This window comes from Mauremys mutica, chromosome 14 (assembly GCF_020497125.1).
Source record: "Mauremys mutica isolate MM-2020 ecotype Southern chromosome 14, ASM2049712v1, whole genome shotgun sequence".
Lineage (NCBI taxonomy): Eukaryota > Metazoa > Chordata > Testudines > Geoemydidae > Mauremys > Mauremys mutica.
In genome coordinates, this window is record NC_059085.1 from 21,452,449 (window position 1) to 21,477,659 (window position 25,211).

General features: G+C 41.9%; 1 long non-coding RNA gene across 1 annotated transcript in view; it reads right to left on the bottom strand.

Annotated features, from left to right (window-relative positions):
- Window positions 1–549: 549 nt before the first annotated feature.
- The window catches only part of LOC123349265, a 151,116-nt gene continuing 126,454 nt past the window's right edge, over window positions 550–25,211 (bottom strand). Inside the window, exon 4 of the long non-coding RNA XR_006573447.1 lies at window positions 550–1,742. This is a non-coding gene — a long non-coding RNA (uncharacterized LOC123349265). The remainder of the gene's footprint in view (window positions 1,743–25,211) is intronic.

Consider the following 25,211-nt stretch of genomic DNA (forward strand, 5'->3'; position numbering starts at 1 on the left):
GCAGCTTATCTTTGCCATTGTTTCTCTTTCTGTTTGCTTCTTTCTTTCAGCCTCCTTTGATTTCACTCTATGCAATCAGGCAGAAGAATATCACAAAGATAAGATGAGGGGCATATAATATTTATAAAAATAATACACATAAGTCCCTTTATTCTCCACACCAGGTTTTAACATTTCCACTTCTATTTTAGGCTTTATTATGTTCAACCAGCACCATTTGCCATATAACGTTAACACAATAGATTTTATTTTTTATTTTATTATGGATGACTTTTTTCCTAGTAAGGCTAACTCAGATCAGCAAGCAATGACCATGTGACACTGGAAACAAATAAACCACAGAGATACCACACAGTGAACATATACAATGGAGACAACTCTCCCGAGAACTAAACCCTTAGTACTATCCCTGTATTTATGGCAGGAGATAGACTAACATTTATGTGGTGCTTTGAGCTAATGAAGTAAAAAATACAGAGTCAGTGAAGCTTTAGTTTCTGACAGTGCGGTTGTTGTTTAGAATACATATTAAATTATATAAGTGCCTTTTCAAAGCCAATACCGTTTTTTCATATAATAATCAATTAGTACTTCAGTTTTTAAATTAGCTGTAACTATAAATTAATTGCAACATTTTAAAACTATAAACTGACACTTGTAATATGAGCTCATTTTACAGATAAGTCAAGTTAGTGTAACCGTTGCAAATTTGCTTTACTTCAGGAGTCACAAAGACAAACAAATCAGATCTTTCAGTTCCTGTATGTACTAGGATTATGAAGGATTTGGTTTATAATAGCTAGACTAATTATATTTACACATTTAGGGCATTCTTTCCTGTGAGTTCTAGTTAACATTCAAGGACTGAAGCATTTTATTAAATGCTTAAATATACTGAGTCGTGCATCTGTATTCTGCTAAATATTAAAAAGGAAAAGACCACAGTCATAGTGGATTTTTAAAATGAAATTTAAATGTTAAATTCACTTACTTTCACCAATAATTCTAGTACTGCCAATTAAACAGCTTTTCATGCAGTGTTTCTTCCCTATCAAAAGTGATTTACCAGGTTGTTCCACAAAAATTTTGGTTAGGTTTTTGGGTTTTGGGTTTTTTGCTGTTGTTGTTTGGTTTGGGGGGAGGGTTGTTTGTTTTTTTGGGGGAGGAGGTTCAGGCATTTTTTATACTTGTAAAAACATTGAAAATTATGTTGGTAACTATCCCTTGAAAATGGCCTTCTTGACCATTTCATTGTCTGGGTTTTCAATGAACAATGGTTTTCCCCCTCCACTTTAGGGGGATTTTTGGAGGAAGAGTTCATCAAATAACTTTAAAAAACTGTAGGAATTTTGAAATGAAAATTTTTCATTATAAACAATTTACACTTTTCCACCAGCAGCTCTAGTAATTAATTTTTGGTTTGCCATAAATAAAGCCCAATCCTGCTTTTTTTTTTTTTCCCCCAGACAAAACTTCCGGTGGTGAAAATTTGGTCTTATTAACTTCAGTTGGACTTTTACTTTGCCATTAATGGAAGCATAACTGGCCCAATGGGAGTTTTATTTGGGTAAGGACTACAGAATGAGGCCCATCAATCTTTAGATTGATGACCTTGCCTTCAACTACCTGAACAGATGTGCAGTGGAGAGCATTACACACATGAGGCAGCTCCAGCTTGGTCTGCAGTACTATCCTCTGGTTCCCAGTGCCCATGGAGAGCTCTCTCTGGTGTCGGGGGTCCCCTGTGAGGAAAGGGGGAGAGGGAGAAAAGTGCATCAGCCCCAAGGGGAATCCACTGAGAAATTAACAAAGCTTCAGGATGTGTGTTAACTTTGAAACTCAGGCCTTCCATGCTGTGAAACCCATTTTAGGAAGGGTTCAATGGGAAGTGGTGCTTGGAGAAATCCCTGGCTAGATGGTTTCACTGGAGCTGCACAGTCAAGGAGCTTCAAGGGGCACAGAGGTCTTCCAATGGATCCATATATATCTTGGGGCATCTCTAGATTCTGGGGGAAAACCCTCTACTCATTTCATATGGGAATAATCTGGGGGGATGTCACAAGTGGAACCATATGAAATTTCCCTCACTCCTGGATCTAAATACTATACTTCAACAAAGTTCAGTTACAATAACAGAGTTAGTGCAAGATTTTCAAAAGAGCTGAGCTGAGCATGCTGAGATCTTTTGCAAACTCTGGTCATAGGTGTCACAGTGGGAGCTGCTGGCTGATGAGCGCATTAGAAAATCTGGCCCTTCTTTAGGTGCCTAAATGGGAGCTGAGCTCTTTTAAAAATCTGGCCCCAGTAATGAATGCTGAGCACTGGAGAAGTGTTACATTTTAGGCTCATTTTCAGGGGAGCTAAGCACCTGCAGGTCATACTGAAGTTCACATGAGCTGTGTGGGTCCTCAGCATCCCTGAGTATCAGGCTCTTAAATAGTCTGAGTAGCTATTAGTGAAAAAAAGAGAAATAAGGTGCCTCCTTAAATGCCCCCACATTTCTATATCACATCATTTTACAGTGACTTCTGCAAAATATCTTCAAACCATTTTTGTTCCTTAGGTTCCCCTTTATTGGTGTTTTTTATTCATTTGTGTTTTTGGTTTGTTTTGATTTTGGTTTTTTGTCACTTCCCAAATTATTTCTACATACATGTTGCAAAAATTCTCTAAAAGGGATGATATGCCTCTGAAAGGTTTAGGCAAGCTAGACAGACAAGGGACTCTAAGGTGATTGTCTTCTGTCACTTTTGACTTATGTGTCTGCCAAAAATCATGGACTTATGGAGGCTTGACCTTGTACAGAGAGTGATCTGTCTTCATGGAAACTGACTGTCATATGCACGTGTCCCAATTTCACAGAGGAGGAACTGCAACTGTAAAACAAGAGAACCTTGGACATCTCTAAAGAGAAAAAATGTTTCACCAATAGCTAAAATTAACCCTGAACGACTCAGGTGTATGTTCTGAAACAAATTTCCCACAAGCCATACTGATAATGAATAAAACCCAATCTTCAGTGGCAACTTAAAACTGCAAATGAAGCATCCTTTGCCTCTACCATATCTAAAATGCTACTAAGTCTTCATTAGAGCAGAACCTTTCTATTTGACTGCAAGGACAAATAAGTTGCACATGGTTTTGGAAAGCTGAGAAGGCATTCAGCATAACAAAAAGGCTTTTCTAAAGAAGGTCAAGATTGTGTTGAGCAGATCTGTTCAGTTTTCCATTACTTTCATAGTACCTATATATGGCAGTAATGAGAAAAATGGTTAAAGTAAATGTGATGTTTTAATTGCCCTACCTTTGAAATGTTGTGTACGCTGTTTTTGCACAGTGCACATGCTGACAGTTCAAACAGAGATTTATTGTGAAATTTGAACGTGCTTTAAAAACAGCATACACATGAATCTGACAGAAATCATTGACTGAAGTCCAGTATTAGCTTATTAAAGAATATAAATGAAGCAAGGAAGGGTTCATAGCTGATTTGGTATGTCCATCTGGGATCATTTTAGGATGACAGGAATAGTGGTATATTACTGGGTGCCAGAATTCAGTTCTTTTGAGAAATGCAGGATTAATCAATATTCTTCTGGGCAGAAAATAAACAGCATATTTATTGCCAGGATCTTTCATTTATTAAATATTGAGAGCAATCTGCAATCGTGTTTGAAATTTAGGTAATTTTTATTAGATGAAAAGCAAGCCATATAGTTTACAGTTCAGCTTCAATTAGATACTTTTATACTGAGATAATAGCATTTCAGTGCAGGAACTGTGTTTTTATTTGTACACGGCTTTCACAATGGAGCCCAGATCTCTGATAAAGGCTCCTAGACACTATAAATAAATAATAATAATTAATGTGGTGCTGTATTATTACCAGTGAAATATATAGATTTAAATTCATGTTACCAGATTTTTAGTGTTGCAATAGATATGCATTTTTGAAAGCACTCCAAGCAAGTTGACATATAATAAAGCAATATTACATTTCAACCTAACAAATATAGATGAGAAAAAAACATTAAATCTTTTACCATCCACTAAATAGCTATGTTTCTATATGTTATAAAGTAAACTTCATTTTAAAACGGTAAAATTCATTACCATGATTATGGAACTGGCAAATGAAATTAAAATGGAATCAGTCACATGCTCAAAATGATAGGTTTTATATACCAAGTGAAAATATCTGGTCACATCTCAGTTTTGCCAAGTCTTGTGGTTTTCTTGTGAGTCTTGTGATATTGAATATTTTTCTTAAAGCCCCAGCTGCTGGAATGAAGAGACTATGTGAGAAACTCAGTTTTCTTTTTAAAAAAATAGAATGTTTGTAGCCCTCCTGGTTGCAGAGAAAAGTTTGAAATGTGAAGTTAATATTACCCCAAATACTCAGCAACCAGAAGGTAAAGGAAAAAATATATTATTTTTAAAAGTCTTGTGATGTGATGCTTAAGCCAATCTCATGATTTTTTGGGCCCAAGTTATGATTTTTAAATGGTTGAAGGTGGCAATACTGAATGATTGCATCTTATGATTCCTTCCAGATCAAATCACCTCCACAACTCTTGTCCTATGCAAGCTTTATAAGTGTCTGTATTACAGAAGTTACTGCTGATTCAGGTAACTCTGCCTAAGAAACAGCTACCTATTGCTGATTTAATACTTACATCATTACCCAAGACTCCATTGGGCTGGTTCTCATTCACATTAAGGCCCCTTGACACAACTCTGGCAATGCAAAGGGGCCTAAAGCCAGTGTAAATGTATTTTTCTTCTACTAAAAGATTCTGAAATGCTAATAGGGATAATAATTTTTTTTTAAAATATAAACATTTTTATCACAATGGTGAGCAGCTCTGATTCTGGGTATATACAATGGGTAAGAAGCTGCCACTTCAGAACTGAACTGCCATTTAGCTACATACATTAGCTACGTTTGGCTATCTTTTCAGATAACTGGGGTGATCATACCATCTGTTGGGCTCAGTACCAACTCTAGATGATTAAAAGGATAACGTCATATTTTAATCTAATCAACTAAAAAAATTCAGGTACTACACAACCCCCATAGTCCCTCCTGCCAATTTTATAATCATATTTTCCTGATTTTTAAAAAAATATTCTCCTCCATTGTTGCATGAAAAGACCTACACAGACAAAAGGAGAAACTAACTAATTACCTGACCATAAAGAGAGTGCTATCAAATGCACAAAGAGTAAGCATATAGAAAACTATTTGTTTTCTCTCATCTCTTTCAGTTGTAGTCAGCCTGGTCATTATTTGTAACAACAGTAGGTAAAATTCCAGGCAGAAGTGTGATTTAGCTGGACAGAGACCATTTAATGTAGTCTTGGTACCAGATTCTATAATGGAGTTCTCATCTGAGTTACTCTGGATTTATAACGGTGGGAGGGTCTGATTGAGTTACTATTAAAGCCAAGGAAAAGAAGATTCCCACTGAGCTGTCTTGCGTGCTAAATGAGATTAGAATCAATCCCTTTAACTCACCAAAACCACCTTACTCTTATCTGCTATACGCTCATTAATAACTGTCAGTCCTTTGATTCCAATAAAGCCATTACCAATACTTGAAATAGAAAAGAACTGGCTTAATTAACATCAGTGTATCAATTTTAATATATATGGATGCCATTAAAATTAATACACTGATGTTAATTAAGCTTCTGTCTGTCTCTCTTTCTCTCTCTATATATATATATACACATACGTATACGCACACACATATATACTACCTCTCTCCCATCACCATAGTACCTCAGTGCTTCACACTACTAATAGATTTAGGCCTTCTCTACACTACAAGACTATTTCGAATCAACTTAGTTCGAATTTGTGGATTCGACCTTATGAAGTCGAATTTGTGTATCCATACTAAATACACTAATTCGAATTTCTGAGTCCACATTCACGGGGCCAGCGTCGACTTTGGAAGCGGTGCACTGTGGGAAGCTATCCCACAGTTCCTGCAGTCCCCGCTGCCCATTGGAATGCTGGGTAGAGCCCCCAATGCCTGCTGGGGGGAGAAATGTGTCGAGGGTGGTTTTGGGTAAGTGTCGTCATTGAATCGTCAATCACAACCTCCCTCCCTCCCTCCTTGAAAGCGCCTGCGGGCAATCTGTTCGTGCACTTTTCTGGTCAGTGACAGCGCGGACGCCACAGCACTGCAAGCATGGAGCCCGCTGCGATCATCGCCGTTTTCTCCTCCTCGCACTTTATCGTCCACCTCTTCCACAGTCAGCTGATGAGAAATTGGGCTACTTTTCAATGGTGCTGCAAGCACTGGGGGACCATAGGGGACGTTTTACAAACATCAACGTCGGGTGGCCGGGAAAGGTTCATGATGCGTGTGTTTTCAGGAACTGTGGGCTGCTCAGACGCCTGCAGGAAGGTAGTTTCTTCCCGGACCACGAAATAACTGTTGTGGATGTGCAGATGCCTATAGTCATCCTCGGGGACCCAGCCTGCCCGCTAATGCACTTGCTCATGAAGCCCTATACAGGCGCCTGGGACAGTGATAAGGAACTCTTCAAATACCAGCGAGCAGCGTGACCTGTGACTGTTCAGTTTCTTTACAGAGAAGCTGAACCTGCCCCTGTTTCTTTACCCAGTTGCTGTTGACTCTCCTCTTCGGTTACATACCCCGTTCACCCCGTTACCCCCACTTCCAGCACACATGTAAAAATAAAATACATGTCCCATTATTACTTAACAAAGGTTTCTTTATTCATGACTTTTCGTGAAAGGGTTGAAACTGGGACGCAGACTGTGCTGGGTAGGGTGTGCGGTGATGTAAAGACCGCCTCTAAACTCAAGGAATGACAGGCTCCTGCTCCTAGAGCGGTCCGCAGTGCCGGAATGCTTCTTTCAACGGAGCCTGCCAACCCTCTTTATGTAATTCTGTGTGCGGGCAGATATGTGACCTTGTGGTGGAGGAGGACGGATACAGATTCCTCAGCTGTGTGACTCAGCGGTCCAGGACAAGGACCGCTGTATAAGATCTGTAACCGCCCTCCCCCGCTGCAAAATCACATCTCCCCCGCCCACACAGATCCTGGAAACCACCTCCCATACCGACCAGGGTGCCTACTGACTGCACCGTGTGTGTGACCCACTGCTGATCCTGCCCCCGTGTCTGTACCCTGGGAAAGGTGACTGTCCTATGCAATTAACCACCCCCTTCCCCACGCCCCCCATTCAAACACAGTCTTCTTTGAAAAAACATAACGGAAACAGTAATTAACAGCAAAGCATTTTTATTAATTAAGTAGACAGTTAGGGGATGGGACTGGGATTGGGACTACTGTGAGTCTGGAAGTGAAGGACTTCGGCTTTTGGGTACTTGAGCACTATGCTGTGGTGCAGTGACAGTATTCACATCCCCGGCCGCCCCTCCTCCTGATTATTTTCAGTGAGGGGGGTATGGGACTTTGTGGCGGGGGAGTGAGGTTGCAGATACACTGCAGGGTGTCTCTGTCCTCCTGCGGTCCTGCAGAACATCCACAAGGCGCCTGAGCGTGTCCGTTTGCTCCCTCACTAGTCCAAGCAGCGTTTCAGTCGCCTGCTTGTCTTTCTCACGCCACCTCTCCTCCCGTTCGCTGTGTGAGCGCTGGCACAGAGAGACGGTCTCCCTCCACTGGCTCTGCTGGTCCGCCTCTGCTAGGTAGCAGCCCATACGTTCCTCGAACATCTTGTCCCTTGTCTTTTTCTTTCGCCGCCTAATCTTTGCCAGCCTCTGCGAGGGGGATGCTGTGGCAGGTCTGGAGACAGTGGAAGCTGTGAGATGGGAAACAGGGAGTGAATTCCTTGCAAAGATACATTTTTGCGAACAATTAACTGAGTCTAGGCTGTCTCTGTGAATTCTGGGTTGAGACCCCTGTGCCTGCTGGGGCACAAATAATTTTCGCGGTGGATTCTGGGTAAATGTCGCCAGTCATTCCTTCCTCCGGGAAAGCAACGGCAGACAATCATTTCAAGCCCGTTTTCCCAGAATTGCCCTGGCATACGCCATAGCGTGGCAACCATGGACACTGTTTTGCCTTTTGTGTATGTCACCGTATGTGTACTAGATGCCGCTGACAGAGGCGGTCAAGCAGCGCTACACAGCAGCATGCTTTTGCTTTTGCATGACAGCAGAGATGGTTACCAGCCATATTGTACCATCTACCATACCATAAATTGGTAATAAGATGGGCATGGTTACCTGTCCTTTTGCACTGCACCATTTGGTGCTGTCATAAGTGCCCCTGGCCGAGCAGCCAGGGGCACAAAAGCAAAAATTGGGAATGACTCCCTGAGTCAATCCCTCCTTTTTGGTATCTAAAAATAGAATCAGTCCTGCCTAGAATATGGGCAAGTGTACTAGAGAACCACTGTATCAGAGAACCAGAGAGCACAGCTGCTCTGTGTCCGATCCTGCATAAATTTGGAGCTGTATGCTATTCACAGGGGGTGCTCCTGCAACAACACCACCTGTTCATTCCGGCCTTCCCACAGCCTTCCTGGGCTACCATACCATTGTCCCACCACTTGTGTGATGAAGTAATAAAGAATGCAGGAATAAGACACAGTGACTTGTTTGTGAGAAATGAGTGGAAGGAAGCCTCCAGCTGCAATGATAGTCCAGGCAGGACATTAATTACTGTGGATGAAGGAGCCCATCATCCCTCTGCTAGTCCAGGGGAAATTCAATCTTTTCTTTACACAGGAAGGGTGGGGGCTGATGGAGCTCAGCCCACTGTTGCAATGATGAGGACGGTTACCAGCCATACTGCATCATCTACCATGAAAAATTAGGGCCAAGCGCCCTTGATCGACCTCACAGATGCTAGTCGGCATGGTTACCAGTCCTTTTGCACTGCCCCATGTGCCAATAGGCTGATGATGAGGACGGATACCAGTCGTTTTGTACCATCAGCCATCCATAGCGTGGGGGGAGCAAGGATGTTGGTGTTGAGTGCTGCACTATCGCGTCTATCTGCAGCATTCAGTAAAGATAGGGTGACATGTAAAAGAGTCAACAGAGGATTGTTTTCACTTCTGGTGGTGGGTGGGGTGTGTGCGCAAATTGCCGAACTATGCCCTGACCCATCGCAGACACTGTGTTTGACCCTAGAAGCATTTGGAGCTCATCCAAGAATGCAAATACTTTTCGGAGACAGCAGGAACTGTGGGATACCTTGCGTCCTCATTCCCCCCTCCCTCCATGAGCGTCCATTATATTCTTTGGCTTTCCGTTACGCTCGTCACGCAGCTGCGTGCTGAGTCTGTGCTATGCCGTCTGTCCGTAGATTTTTTAAAAATACTTTGGACCAGGCATAAAATTACAGTAATTACCCTAATTAGATGCAGGAGTCTCCGAGCGAGATCACCCTGAGGACGGTCACTGAAGGAGATAGAGAGCGCATGCTGCGTGAAAGCTAGCACGAACCAGGGCCCGATGCAGCCGTGCTCGGGGAGGCAGTGCTCCCTGAGTACCTCATGAAAGCCTTGCGCAGAAATGTGCGACCACGGAGCACCCAATAAGGCAGCTCTCCCCAGGAACCTCCTGCTGATGCTTTTCGATTAACGCAAGGAGAGCTTCGTGGAGATCTCCAAGGATGATTTCTGTTCTATCCCCATATATAGAGAGCACTTCTTTTCACACACTTAAGATTCCTGTTATATTAAGAATAAAAGTTAACATGGTTAAAGCACTTACCGACTGCTCCTTCCCCTGATTCAGGATCCGGGTTCATGGCCAGGGAGGGTTGGTAGGGGAACTCCGTGACGGTGATGAATAGATCCTGGCTGTCGGGGAAACCAGCGTTGTAAGCGCTCTCGCCTGCCTCGTCCTCCACAAACCCTTCCTCATCTTCCCCGTCCGCGAACATCGCCGAGGAACTGTCCGTCGACACTGTCCCATCATCAGAGTCCATGCTCACTGGTGGGGCAGTGGTGGCAGGCTCCGTAGCGTCCGTTTGCCGCTTTGATTTTTTGGTAGCCTTGTCTGGGGTCCTTTATTTTCACGCGGCACTGCGTTGCATCCCGGCTGTATCCTCTGTCTGTATCATGGCTTTGGAGACCTTCTCGTAGGTCTTTGCATTCCGTGTTTTGGAGCGCAGCTCCGAAAGCACAGACTCCTCGCCCCACACACCGATCAGATCAAAGAGTTCCCAGTCAGTCTATGCTGGGTCCCTCTTTCTATTCACAGATAACATGAACTCCTCTGCTGGAGAGCTCTGCATCATGGCAGGTGCTGCGGAGCTCGCCCTGATGTCCAGCCAGGACGTCAGATTCAAAGTGCCCAGACAGGAAAATGAATTCAAATTTTCCCGGGTCATTTCCTGTGTGGCTGGTCAGAGAATCCAAGCTCCGACTGCTGTCCAGAGCGTCAACAGAGTGGTGCACTGTGGGATAGCTCCCGGAGCTACTAAGTTCGATTTGCATCCACACCTAGCCTAATTCGAGCTAGCCATGTCGAATTTAGCGTTACTCCACCTGTCGGGGTGGAGTACCGAATTCGAACTAAAGAGCCCTCTAGTTCGAATTAAATGGCTTCCTGGTGTGGACGGTTGAGCGGTTAGTTCGAATTAACGCTGCTAAATTCGAATTAAAGTCCTAGTGTAGGCATCTGCACATCCCCAACCGTTATTTTGTGGTCCGGGAAGAAAGTACCTGCCTGGAGGCGTTTAAACAGACCAGAGTTCCTGAACACACGTGCGTCATGAACCTTGCCTGCCCACCCAACGAAGATGTTGGTAAAACGTCCCCTATGGTCTACCAATGCTTGCAGCACCATTGAAAAGTAGCCCTTTCGGTTAATGTACTCGCTGGCCTGGTGGGCTGGTGCCAGGATAGGGATGTGAGTCCCATCTATAGCCCCACCGCAGTTTGGGAATCCCATCGCGGCGAAGCCATCTATGATGTCCTGGACGTTTCCGAGAGTCACTACCTTTGAGAGAAGTTGCTCAACGATTGCGTGGGCTACTTGAATCACAGCAACCCCCACGGTAGATTTGCCCACGCCAAAGTGGTTCGCTACTGACCGGTAGCTGTCTGGCGTTGCAAGTTTCCAGAGGGCTATGGCCACTCGCTTCTGCACACTCAGGGCTGCTTGCATCCAGGTGTCCTGGCGCTTCAAGGCAGGGGACAGCAAGTCACAGAGTTCAAGGAAAGTGCCCTTACGCATCCTGAAGTTTCGCAGCCACTGTGATTCATCCCAGACCTGCAGCACTATGCGGTCCCACCAGTCCGTGCTTGTTTCCCGGGCCCAGAATCGCCGTTCCACACCATGAACTTGACCCATTGCCACCATGATCTCCACGGCGCGGCGTACCCTGCTTTGTGAGAGGTCTGCGCCACTCTGTGAATTCCTGTCCTCACCGCGCTGCCGGAGCCTCCTCGCCCGATTTCTCAGCAGCTGACTGTGGAAGAGGTGGACGATAAGGTGCGAGGAGTTGACAACGGCCATAAGTGCAGCGATGATCGCAGCGGGCTCCATGCTCGCAGTGCTGTGGTGTACGCGCTGTAACTGACAAGAGAAGGGCGCAAACAGATTTCCCGCCGGAGCTTTCAGGGAGGGAGGGCGTGATTGACGGTTCAATGACAACAGTTACCCAAAAGCACCCTCGACACATTTTTCCCCCAGGAGGCATTGGGAGCTCTACCCAGCATTCCAATGGGCAGCGGGGACTGCGGGAACTGTGGGATAGCTTCCCACAGAGCACCGCTTCCAAAGTCGACGCCAGCCCCGTTACTGTGGACTCAGAAATTCGAATTAGTGTATTTACTGTGGATACACAAATTCGACTTCATAAGGTCGAATCCACAAATTCGACTTAAGTAGATTCGAAATAGTCTTGTAGTGTAGACAAGGCCTGAGTCCCAATCCAATGTCTTAACCACAAGACCATTCTTCCTTTGATAAAGACTGGTATTTATTTCTTGGTGCCAGTTGCAAGATATGGGTCAACATTACAAAAAGTTAGAGCTTTGCCACATGGCAGGGGCCAGTCTCCACTGGTTCCAGTGCTTCACTAACCCAGTCAGGATTAAACTAAGTACTACTGCTTAACCAATTATGTAGTTGCACTATTCACTACACCAGGTGTATTGTGCAATTTACAAAATGTACAATTATTTAAGATTCCAGTACTTTGTTTGTTGCTGAGATCCACCAATAAGGACTATTTGCTAAATGAAGGTGGACTCTTCACTGACTGTTCCATTAGAACAGTAATTTATTTCCATATTGCCCCATATCAGAGATGAATATCTGTTTAAGCTTCACAGGGGAAAAAAAAGGGAAACTGCCTTGTTTGTTTTCTCAGTGAAAGGTAGGAAAGAACCTACATATGGTTACAGCCTGTCCTTCAGAACGAATAGCTGTGCTCACACCACATCTCAAAGGTGAACAAATGAAATGTCTTTAAGTATGGTTTAAGAAAACTAATTTTAGATTCTGTAGCATCAAAGCATCAGCTCGGCTTTTATGAATTATCTATCCATGCTTCAGATGTGATGTCAATTATGTATGTTAATAGATACAGGGTCTGTCTTTTTGTAGCCTTTTATTAGGAAAAAACATGGGATGGCTGTGATGAAAAGGGCAAAAGTTCTAGTTATTTTGTCGAAAATATTATACATATTCCAGATATAACCCAAAATAACCTTTGTTTTCCAGTTTTGCTGGTGGTAGAGGAGGAACTTTGTCACACTGGGAATAACTGGAACTGAGTTAACTAGAATGTGCTTGTACTGTGAGAACAGTTGACAAACACTATATATGAACACAGTAATTGCCATACCTCAGGTGACCATTCTAAGGCCAGACTAACATGATGATCCCAAAAATACTTATGCATGTGAGTAGTCCCAGAACTTAAGCATGTGCATAAGTTTTTGTGGGATCTGGGCTTAATTCCACATTTTTAAAAGTCTTTTTTCTTCACCTTATGGAAGAAGAAACCTCCTAGAGGAATTGCATCTCTTACAGAGTTCTTTGATCTGATCCTCTGAATCACGTTTTTGTTTTGTTTTGTTTTGGAGCTCCTGTTTTGTATTATTGTCCCATGGAGCCTTGTGGTTTGTCATAGCAGCTTTCAAGGTCCTTAATGAAACTGATTCAGCTGTTCCTATCACATTGACGGTTCACACATCCACTGACCCAAGAAAACAAAATCACAGAATAGCTTAAATCATAGGTTGTTTAAAAGCATGAAAATCATGGAATCCATTACCTACATGACAGCCATGACAAAAATGCAGCAATTTTAATGGGGACTATCCAGTTGAATACAAAGCTAGTTATTCTTTAAAGAAAGTATTCAGGCTATGCTAGTTGTTTTATGTTACAGGAAGATAGAATGTAATTTATTGCACAAAACGAGTGTTCATTATTAGAGGGCTTACTTTGTTAAACCTATCAAAAAAGAAAGTCTAAACAGAATGCCGTATGGTTACATTATCAGTATCATTCGCTACTTTTTTCATAAACATCAGCATTACTTTCCACTAATATAAACTGCTCCTTTCAACATAGCATCATCTCAAAGTATTTTACAAACACAAACACAAATTAAGCTGCACAATACTCCTCAGTAGAAGATTGTGACCACTACTTTGTTTTGAAATCACCTAGCACATCCTGAATATTACTGGCAAAAAAATAATGAGGTATTACAGTACACATATTGCAGATGAATAAACTGAAGCAATGTGAATTCATAGCAGAGTTGAGAATAAAATCAAGGAATATTGACCCCTATTATTACTACTAGACAGTCTTATCTTCCTCTATATTTAAAACTCCTGTAAGCAAACATAATTAGATGCATGACTTCCCAGTGATCTTAAACATTTTGAGTACATTAATATGATTGTCATGCTAGTGTTGCTCAATTTTAAGATGATAGATAATTGCTACAACTTTCTCATTTATATAAGATAAAGATGGCATTGATTTTAACTAATATTTATCTGATTGATTTTGTTCATCATGTTTATTTTCAGTTGGCATTGTGCATCTAAAACTGCAATTACACTTTGAGAGGCAATCATGAAATAGTATTTAGGGATGGTCTCAGAAAAGACAATTAGAACTAACAATGGTTACTCCAGTTAGGTTTGTGATTGATAAAGAAATGAAGACATACAAGCCAGCATAGATATGTTCCACAGTGTCTCCTTCAGGCAGAATTGTAGCATTCTAGTTACATTCAATAAACTGGGCCAAGATATGCCTTTAGTTACACAGATGACTCACATTACAGTTAACTGAATTCAATTTTTGGCCTTTCTGCTGAGACAGTGAACAAGCGTGCAAGTTCTGGTGGAGTGTTTTGTCACATGGAAATCTGTCTACAGAAACTGATTCATTTCACATAACTAGGAGTAGAGGGATGAAATTAATCAAAGAGAATGTAGGCTGAACAATAGGAAATATTCCTTAACTCTGAGGAATATCAGACTACGGAGTAGTTGCCCGAAGGAAGCAGTGAAAGCCCAATTGGTTGAGTCATTTGAAGCTTAAACAAAGCACATCCATAACTATCCTCATCTCTAGGAAGTGCTACATTGGGGGACAGCAGAGATATAACAGCTCCTAGCAGCAGCAGCAGGAGGAGGATAATTGATCCCAGCTGGCCCACCAGAAGTATAAGTATCAGAGGGGTAGCCGCATTAGTCTGGATCTGTAAAAAGCAACAAAAAGTCCTGTAGCACCTTATAGAGTAACAGATGTATTGGAGCATACAGTTTTGTGGGTGAATACCCACTTCATCAGATGCACGTCTGACGAAGTGGGTATTCACCCACGAAACCTTATGCTCCAATACGTCTGTTAGTCTATAAGGTGCCACAGGACTCTTTGTTGCCTTTTACAGAAGTATAAGGTTTCTCTTTGTCTGGCTATACCGGAAGAAGGACCATGAGAAACACAATGTGGTTTAATTAGGCTGCAGCTTTATTCCTAAATGTCGGGGAGTACCCAGCAGATAAAAGTGTACGGTGCAGGAAATTCCATAATATTTTACACATATCTAGAGGGGGCTGCTGTCAGCCCTCCCCCTTTACCCATTCTGGTCCCCAGCAAACTCGCTGCTGGGACCTCACCACCCCACATCTTGAATGAGGGATAAGGAGGACTATAAAGGAGAAGATTAAGGGAGACTGTAAACACTCCCTGTTTCAACTCCTTTAAAGAATGCCGCCTTTAAATTCTTTACTAATCCATTTTATCTGATCACCATATCCCTTCCCTACAGAGTATCTGCACTCAACAGCTGCCCCACACTTACATAATGAGTTGCGATATCATAGCCTAACCCCCATTTTATGTTTGTCCCAACTAAGTCACCAAGCTACTGTGGGGAAGGCAAAAAACCCTACCTCATCTTTCCCAATCTGGCAGTGAAGGAAAAAATTCCTTCCCAGCCCCCTGAGAAAGGAACAACTAGCATATTGCCCACAGCTGATCATGACAAAACCTGATATTTAACTATTTCCATGGTTGGGAGGGTGGGTACTGTTCTGACTGGTCTAAGTAAAGACAGCTTTTCCTACACTGGTGTGGACCTGAAGTGTCTCCCTTCTTCCTGCAGGGGGATGGGTCAGCATCCCCACGCTAAGCTGGTCTGAAGCTGCTGCAGCAAGATTGGCTATCTAGACTTTATAGAGTATGTCTACACTGGGACCCTCCAGAGTCCGGGATCCAGGCCAAGCCTGAACATCTACACCGCAATTAAAGAGCCCCTTAGGCCAAGCCCTGCAAGCATGAGTCAGCCGCGGATGTTCAACTGCAGTGTAGACATACCCAAAGTGTCCACATTCCTCCCAATCCAGCCATGCCAAAACCCAGAAATTGTGCTTGGTAGGAATGCTATGGTTGCTGAAAGTCTATTCCTAGCCTAGATGATCTCACATCCTTACTGCTTCTCATTTGTTTGTTGTTTTGTTTTTAACTGGTTTGATTATTCTCTTAGTTTTCAACCTAACTCCTCCACATACACTTTCACATCCCAAAGTGTAAATACTTCCAGGGCAAATTTAAAAATTGCTGTTCACAAATACCCAGCATGTGAGCTGAAAGCTCACTTTTCATAAGCATGCATGCCAATAACACTTAATCATGTCAGTACTCACAGAATCTGAACACAAAATGGGTGCAGGCTTGACCAAGGCAAATGCTTTTTAAATTCAAGTGAATAATCATGGGAAAAGTTTGCTGTGATCACACAGGTCCAATAATTGCTCACACTGGAATCCACCCAGGACCCCAAGGATTGCACCCTTATTTTCACAATTTTCTCTTTAATAGTCCCAAGGTTCAGGATTTCATCATTATGTCTCATCCAAAAGATGGCACTTGAGGAAAAAAGAGCACCATCTTACACTATGCAGAGTTATTAGTTCAGTAATGACTCAGGGGGAATAGTGCTACCTCCTGAATTAACAATACACTTTTGGTTGCTTATCCTAATAGAACCATCTATCATTAGCTGGTTGTTGTACATGGACAAGCTGCTCTCCAGTTAATTTAATAGTTAATTGTTGCAGCACAGACGCTTCAAATTCCTTGGCACTAACTGTTATTCCATCCTTTACTACCAATGGATCTGAAAGGCTGATTCACAGAGCTAAAGAAATAACATTATTCCTTTCAAATGTTTGCAACTATAATTTAAAGGAGCCTTACAAAAGCACAGAATACTTGGGATAACCCAAAGGGGAACTGTTAAATGTTAGAACAAAAAAAGAATAAATCTGGAGAATGCAAGCAACTAGACAAATCAGGGGAAATAATGTAATTTCACTGCTTCTACAAATACCCAAGGAAATCCAAAATCCAGCAGTGTAAGCATATGGCGTTAAAAGAAATGTGATGAAACAGATTACCAAAAGTTCCTACAACCAACAAAATGACTTGCATACAAAAGTAAAGTATTTCAAAAACACAGTAGAGTGCTCAGGATGGAAGGAAGCTGTGGTGATATTAAGTGAACAGATTGAGGTAAATAAGGTAGGATTTAGCCACATGAATCTCATAAATAACATCGACATGGTTGTCACCAGGTCTCCCACTGAAAGCTCAGCCAATATGTCCAGAGAAGAGAGAATGATATGAAGATCTACTACCAAAATTGATACTATTCATTGAGATGAAAAGTAGGCATGGGGAAAGCATTAACGATAAGCTATTGTAGACCATGCAAACTGAGAGAATATCCATAGATTTAGTACTACTTATGCAGATAAATGAAGCCACTATGAAAGCTTGACCATTAGTCATGTCATGGGGAAATTTAGTGATACTGATTGCCATAAAAATTTCCAAATGGCTAAGGAAATGTGCATGTTCCTTTTTCTTTCACTTGGCTAAACAACTATTATGATCAGAGGCTATTCTAAAGTTAGTCACTGAAAATAAAACAGTAAGGCAAATATGTTACAAGTTCATAAACAACTATGAAGAATCTAATGATCATAATATCATCAGATTCAGAAATACCCTCAGGCATTTCTTAGCTTTGATAGTACCAGGAGATCAGAAGAAACACACTGTTTTCTAAAAGGATAATCTCTAAAAGAAATAAGGAATATGTTGAGAGATTTCACTTTAAATAAAATTATCCATACATTATAGTGTTCTAGGAAAAATGAGAGACATCAAGGAGTAATTTGGAAGTGCACGAATGATCCAATCTTATTGCAATATAAGAGTCCTCAAGTCTTCATTCAGGCAAAATTCCCAATGGGATAGCTGGCAACAGAATACAGTGTAGGAAAATAACATGCTGGAAATGGTAATGTAGATTAACAGAAAGCCTTTGAAAACTACTATTGTTCAGAATCCATATTAATAAAATAATATTTTGCCAAATTAATGCATGCCTTTACACTATAAAATATTTTGCTGAATGCATATAGATATATAATGAAAATCCATATTTATGAGACATGTGTTATCCACTCTTCTATATAGTTCAGAAACATGGATGATTTACGCCAAACATACCAAAGGATTAAGCAGCATTCATATCAGATGCTTACATAAAATTCTTCAAATAAGATAGCAAGACAGGGTGACAAATGTGGAAGTGTTAAATTGTGCTGGTATGTCATTCATGGGAACATTGATTAGTAAGGAAAGACTCAGGTGGCTTGGGAATGTCAAGCAAATGCTGGATTACAGGTTCCTGAAGAGTGTGTTGTACTCTGAAGCTCGCAAAGGATCTACAAAGAGAGGCATTGCAAAGTGACTGGATCAAGCTTTGTGTTGACCCATGTCAGAGGAGGAAAGAATTTGATGCTCAGATTCAGAGCGTTGCTGTACATGGGTGTGCCCTTCATGTGAGTACACAGTGACTGCCATGTTTGTTTTTACAATCATTTCGCTATTGGTTTCTAAGTTAATACTGTAAAGTACTTTGAGAAGCAATTGCATATGAGAGGTATATAAACAAAGTTTTATTCTACGCAATTAATAACAGTCTGACAAAAAGTACTCTACGGTCATATGGGTCTCCAATACTGAGATAGTGAGCTGGAGGAAATTAGCCAGAAATCATAGAAATTATAGAAATGTAGGGCTGGAAAGGACTTCAGGAGGTCACCTAGTCCAGTTCTCTGTGCTATGGCAGGATCAAGTATACCTAGACCATCCCTGACAGGTGTTTGTCTAACCTGTTCTTTAAAACCTCAAATAATGGGAAAGCCTTGGAAGCCTATTCCAGAGCCTACTATCCTTAGAGCTAGAAGATTTTCCTAATATCTCCTAATATTTCCTAAATCTCCCTAAACTTATTATTTCTTGTCCTACCTTCATTTTCTTTGCAACAACCTGCAGCAGGTTTCAGTCAGAGGCCAGCAGGCCTAGTGGGCAGGCAGTGGTTCAACAATCCTTCCACCCCCAAAGTCCTGGGATGGGTTTGCCTGGCAGTCAGCCGGCCTCGAGGCCAAGCTGCATTCCATCGTTCCCCAGTGCTCCACAATTGTCCTGGCTAGACAGGTGGGGGGGGGGGCTGCTGCAAGAAACCAGAGGAACCCAGGTCCTCCTCTCCACTAGATCCTGGCTCAGGGCCAAATGGGGAGAGGTGTGGAGTGTCTCAGTTTCCTCTTCCTGGTGCACCTGACCAACCTCCCTATGTCCACTTCCTAACTTCCCACTCTCTCTCTTTGCTTTGGGGTGTGATCACTGCCAGCTCCTAATAAGGTGCTTCCAATCTAGCATGGGCAATTCTCCAAAAAGGTCCATATTTTTGGAACTTCATGTATCCACCTTACACACACCTACATCATATATCATTTGAAAGGTTATTTTATGCACATTTAGATGAGGTATGATGTGGACCTATCAAGTGGTGCTGTTAGCCTATACGCGAGGTGAAACGGTACCCAAAATGAGAACGTGTCATTTTTTGCACAATTCCAGAAACACTGCAGCATGACTATAGTTTTTACTGTTTAAGTTAATCTCAACACTTTAATGTGGTTCTTTGTCAAAGCTACCAAATGACAATGTATTAAAAGATTTTTATTGGGTTTGCTATTGGGCAAGGTTTTTTTTTCAGAGATGATTAAGCTGGCCAAAATTGCAAATATCGTTTTGCTATATACTAATACTAAATGTTTTCACATCACATATTCTTAATTATCAAAGTATCTCACAAGTGATTATAATAGTTTTCCATATTTCAGCAAACTGAAATTTGCTGACCAGATAAATCTCAGACTGAAAGTTGTGCACCAACAGCAACAGACTGCATGTCCATAGTTTGTACTGTATAATGGGTAGACATAAATGTACATGAATTTATCATGTAATGCTTCAGTACATACAATGTAGCATCTAGTACACCTGATAGAAGGTTTTAATTTGTAATTGCCTGTGCATGCATTACTAGCATTTGAAATATTCTAGAAACTACCTTTTAAATTCAATGACACTTATAACACTTATGCACAGCTCAGTATTAGTGTTAGAGATGACAATACACAGCTTCATATTGGGCTTCAACCAAAGAGTTCACAAAAAATGGCAATTTTGATACTAACATGTAGATCTAATGTATATCTATTTCTGTATACTTGTACATGAAAAATGGTGGTAGTGGTGGTAGTAATGCTAACAATATACTTTGGGAATTTTACCTCTACCGGTAAGTTACAGTATATGAAGACATAGAGGCTACAAGCCCCTTAAAGCTTATATCAAAGAGAAAAAGACTGTCTACAAATTTCAAAAGAATGTATTATTTGTCAAGAAAATCATAAGAATGAAAAACTGTCTAAAGCCACCAGTGCTGGACGGATTTCTAGGATGATGGCAGCAGAAGCCATGAGAGATGAATTGCATTGGCAGGAACTGGATGAGGTTTCTAGTTTACATGATGTTCCACCAATACTCTGTCACAGAGGTTGCTTTCAGAAATACACAACCAAGCTGAATTTGGCACATGTCAGAGTTGTATTGAAACCAAGAAAGAAAACAGACATTGAATCTGATAAGACAGCATCATGTTCACCTGCTTCGATAGCCACATCCTCCAGCAATTGGTGCTGTTGCACTGTTTGCTTGAGAAAAACACAAGAAAAGACAAGAAATTTTATAAAATAGAAACACTTGAGAGAGCAACCAATCTAAGGAAAGCTGCACTTCAAAGAGGAGATGATGACGTTGTACAGAATATTTGTGGAAGACTTGATTGCTAAGGATGCAGTTTATCACTCAAACATGCCTTTCTTCCTACTTGAGTAAAATAAATCTTAAAGCAAAACCATCTAGTTATACTGCACTTGATAAAATTGCATTTTATCAGCTAATTGAAGAGAGAGAGAGAATGATCTTATCTACAACAAAAAGGCTCTTCTGCTATCTAAGCTGTTACAAAGATATAAAGCCCTACTTCCCTAAGATGTAGAAACTGCAACTTATTCCAGTATCAAATCATAGCCAAGATTAGAAAAATACCATGGTTCTGGCATTTTATTCCATGCACAGCAAGGCCAGTCTACGATTGTTCTATGCAGTGCAATAATATTAGCTGATGCTATCCAAGCTGCCAGTAATCAGAAGCAGGAACTTAAGTCATCCAAACATTTTGTGGATGTTCTTCTGGCAAGTGAGCCTGATGATCAGCTTTCAAATCAACAAGTGGTTTGGTATAAGGCCACTTCAATCCTTTGGTCTGAAATAGCCAAAATGAGAGCCTCAGAATATTATCCAAAGCCAAGTAATTGTAGTTTACAGAGGTCAGCTCTTTTTGTGTCCCAAGTAGCACAGGAGTTTGTCCTTTGGTTGATAGATAAAGAGGCATATAATTCAGCTAGCATTTAGTATCATCCTTCAAAAGACATTCAAAGAAGGTGCCTCTCAATTATAGAGTCCATAGTATTTAACAGTTCCACAATTATCGCACCACTGCATTTAAGCCTTGCTACACAGCTACACCATGAGTTTTGGGTCTCACAATTTAATTGACATACTACACCTTCATGGATTCTTTATCAGTTATGAGGTGATGCAGTTCATCACTAGTGCTGCAAAAACTGAACAGAAAGAATCCAGGAAGATGTGTTCATTCCAAATGGAATTGTACCACTTCAAGCTGGTAGAACTCTCGTCCATAAAGGAGATAATAATATAGAAATCAATGTAGAGACCACTGATGAAAAGAATGCCTTCCATTCAGTGACTAGAGTGGTATTTCAAGAACAATCCACAGCTAGACTAGCATCCCAAGAAATATCACTGAAGCGTGGGAAAGAAAAGTCATTTACTTTCCCCAGACAACCAGAGTCTCTTATGCAGTGTGCAGCATTTGAAAACCCTAGAACACATCCAGAACCAAATCATCATGAAAAAGTACTTGAGAAAATAAACTCTTGTGACCTACAAATGAATGCTGTCTGAGATGTCTTCTGGTGTCTTCCCTGCACAGAACTGTGTATGCACAAAGGCAATTAAGATTGTGGTAACCCACGCACTCTTGACAGAGATCATAATGATGAATAAGATGATGATAATGATGTTAACTAGAAATGTCAGCAGCGTTATTACATTTCAATGATTCCTGTACCAATTTATTAATAGATTTTGTTTTACCCTTTAGATAGTTGTTGTGGTGCTTTGAGGTCACAAAGAAATCCAATGATAGTCTTTAAACAACACATAGAGGCATTAAACTAACAGAAACAAATGCAATTATTTCAAAGTGGTCATTTTAACATGTTGATGGTATCATTGTTTATCCCCATTTCTATGTAATGGCACCACTTGACAGCTCCACATCATACCTCATCTTAAAGTGGACACAATAAGTTTTCAAAAGACGTATGATATGTGTGCATGTGTACAGAGGGTGCATTACATTGACCAAATAGGTGGTGTCTGCCTAATCCAGGGGTGGGCAAAATTTTTGGCCCGAGGGCCACATCTGGGTGGGGAAGTTGAATGCAGGGCCATGAATGTAGGGATGGGGCAGGGGGTTGGAGTGAGGGGTGTGGGAGGGGGTTTGGTGTGCAGGAAGGGGCTCAGGGCAAGGGGTTGGGGTTGGGGCAGAGGAGGGGTGGGGGTGCACAAGGGGGTTTAGGGAAGGGGGTTGGGGTGCAGGAAGGGTGCAGGGTGCGGCGGGGGCTCAGGACAGGTGGTTGGAGTGCAGGAGGGGGTGAAGAGTGTGGGAAGGGCTCAGGGCACGGGGTTGAGGTGCAGAAGAGGTTGCAAGGGATTCGGGGCAGGGGGTTGGGGTGTGGGGTGCGGGCTCCAGCCCAGCACCGCTTACCTGGAGCAGCTCTGGGGTGGCAGCGGCGCACACTGGGGCCAGAGCAGGCTCCCAGATTTGGCCCGCGGGCCATAGTTTGCCCACCTCTCATTTAGAGGAGGCTCTGTAGCTGCTATAGGGTGGGGGCCCTCTTGGCCCAGTACTGCTCCTTCACTCTCTTTGTCACTGTGTGGAGTCTGTAAGCCCTATCACACAGCCCTTATCACATTGGAAGACTGTTATTGGGTCCACCATCAGTCTTCTTTTCTCAAGACTGAATATGCCCCATTTTTTAATTGTTGTTGGCTCATGTTTAATTTGTGATCCAATATAAGCCCCAGATCCTTTTCAGCAGAACTACTGGCTAGCCAATTGTTCCCCAGTTCGTAGCTGTGCATTTGATTTTTCCATCCTAAGTGTAGTACTTTGCACTTGTCTTTACTGAATTTCATGTTGATTTCAAACCAAGTCTCCGATTTGTAAAGGCCATTTTGAATACTAATCCAGTCCTCCAAAGTGCTTGCAACCCCTCCCATCTACAAATTTTAAAACCATGCTCTCCATTCCATTATCCAAGTCTTTAATGAAAATGTTGACAAGTACTAGACCCATTTTGACACAAACCGATAATCAGTCTCTGAGTAGAGTTTTTCAATCAGATATGCACTCACTTTATAGTAATTTAATCTAGACCACATATCTCTCATTTGCATATGAGACTGTCATGTGGGATTGCATCAAAAGTCTTACTAAAATCAAAATATATATTGTCTACTGCTTACTCCTATCCACTAGGCCGGTATGCCTGTCAAAGAAGGAAATTAGGTTGGCTTGGCATGATTTGTCCTTGAGAAATCCATGTTGGCTATTACTTATTACCCTATTATTCTCTAGGTTGTTACAAACGGATTGTTTAATAATTTGTTCCAGTATCTTTCCATGTACTGAAGTTAGGCTGACAGGTCTATCATTCCCTGTGTCCATTTTGTTCCCATTTTTAAAGACAAATACTATATTTGCCTTTCTCCAGTCTCTGGAGTAGGACTCTCTATTACCCCACAATGCTAATGCAATGTGAGACTACTGAAAAGTGAAGGAATGGAAGAGGAATTGTCAAGTGAAGTGATACTGTCCGAAGATCAGTAAAATCAGTAACAAAAGATGAAGTGGCACTACTAAACCAAATAATTTATATTAAGAGAGATGAGCAATGTAATTACAATCCAGAGGACAAAAATTAATTGTATGTTTTCTAGTACTTGAAACTGTATCCTTCAATCTTGTTGTAGCTGAAGTAAAAGTAAGACAAAAGCATAAGGCAAACCCACAACATGGACATAAAAACAGACTTTCAAACATTAATGCAGTCAATAGTCAATTATTCTACACTAATTAATAGTACTTCCTGACCTCAGGAGGCTGAGACCTGGTCTACCATACAAAGCTAGGTCACATAAGCCACCTTGTGTTGACCTAGTTGTGCATGTGTCTACACTTAAATTGGTCTCCCACTAATGTAAGTGCCATGTTACACTGACATAGTAACATCACCTCCCCGAACAGCATGGAGCCACAGTCGACATACTGAGGTCATCACAGCACAAGTGTGGACACTGCATAACCTATGTCGACCCTAACAGTCCTCCAGCAACTGTCCTACAAAGCCTGACACTGACTGTTCTGGTCACAGTTGTGAGGTCCACTGATCATGGGTCATGGAGACTGGAAACCACTCCCCCCCCAACACACACACACACTTTAAGTCTGACAAATTTTTCAAATGCCTTTTTTTTATGGTCATAATTGGCAAGCACACCTAGCAGCTCTCCATTGTTGTCTGCAACGGCCCAGCTGACACACTCCAGATGCACTCCAGCCTGGAGAGGAGATAGTGGATCTCCTGGCTCTCTGGGGAGAAGAGGCTGTGCAGGCCCAACTACAGACAAGCTGTAGAAATGTAGACATCTCTGAGCAAATTGCACAGGAGATGCAGAAAAAAGGGTACAACGGGGATCAGCAGCAGCACCACATGAAAACAAAAGGAACCGTAGCAGGCATATTTGAAGGCCCAGGAGGCCAATAATCAATACGGTGCCACGCCACAGGCCTAAAGCTTTTACAGAGAGCTGCATGCCATACTTGGCAAAAAAAAACAAACCCCCACCTCCTGCACATCATTGTGGACACCTCCAAGCTGCCAACGTCACAGGCTCCTGCCATGAACAGCAAGGAAGAGAAGGAGGAGATTGGTGGACATGCAAATGGAGAGTCCAACTATGCCATGAGCAAGGACCTGTTTGAGACTCCACTACAGTCCAAATAGTCGCAGCAGTCAAGCACAGGCAAGCCCGATTCAAGGGAAGGAACATGGGGGTAAGTGTGTAAATATATTTCCCATTATAGTAATGGCACCCCCAACTTAATATGACACAACTATTGACTTT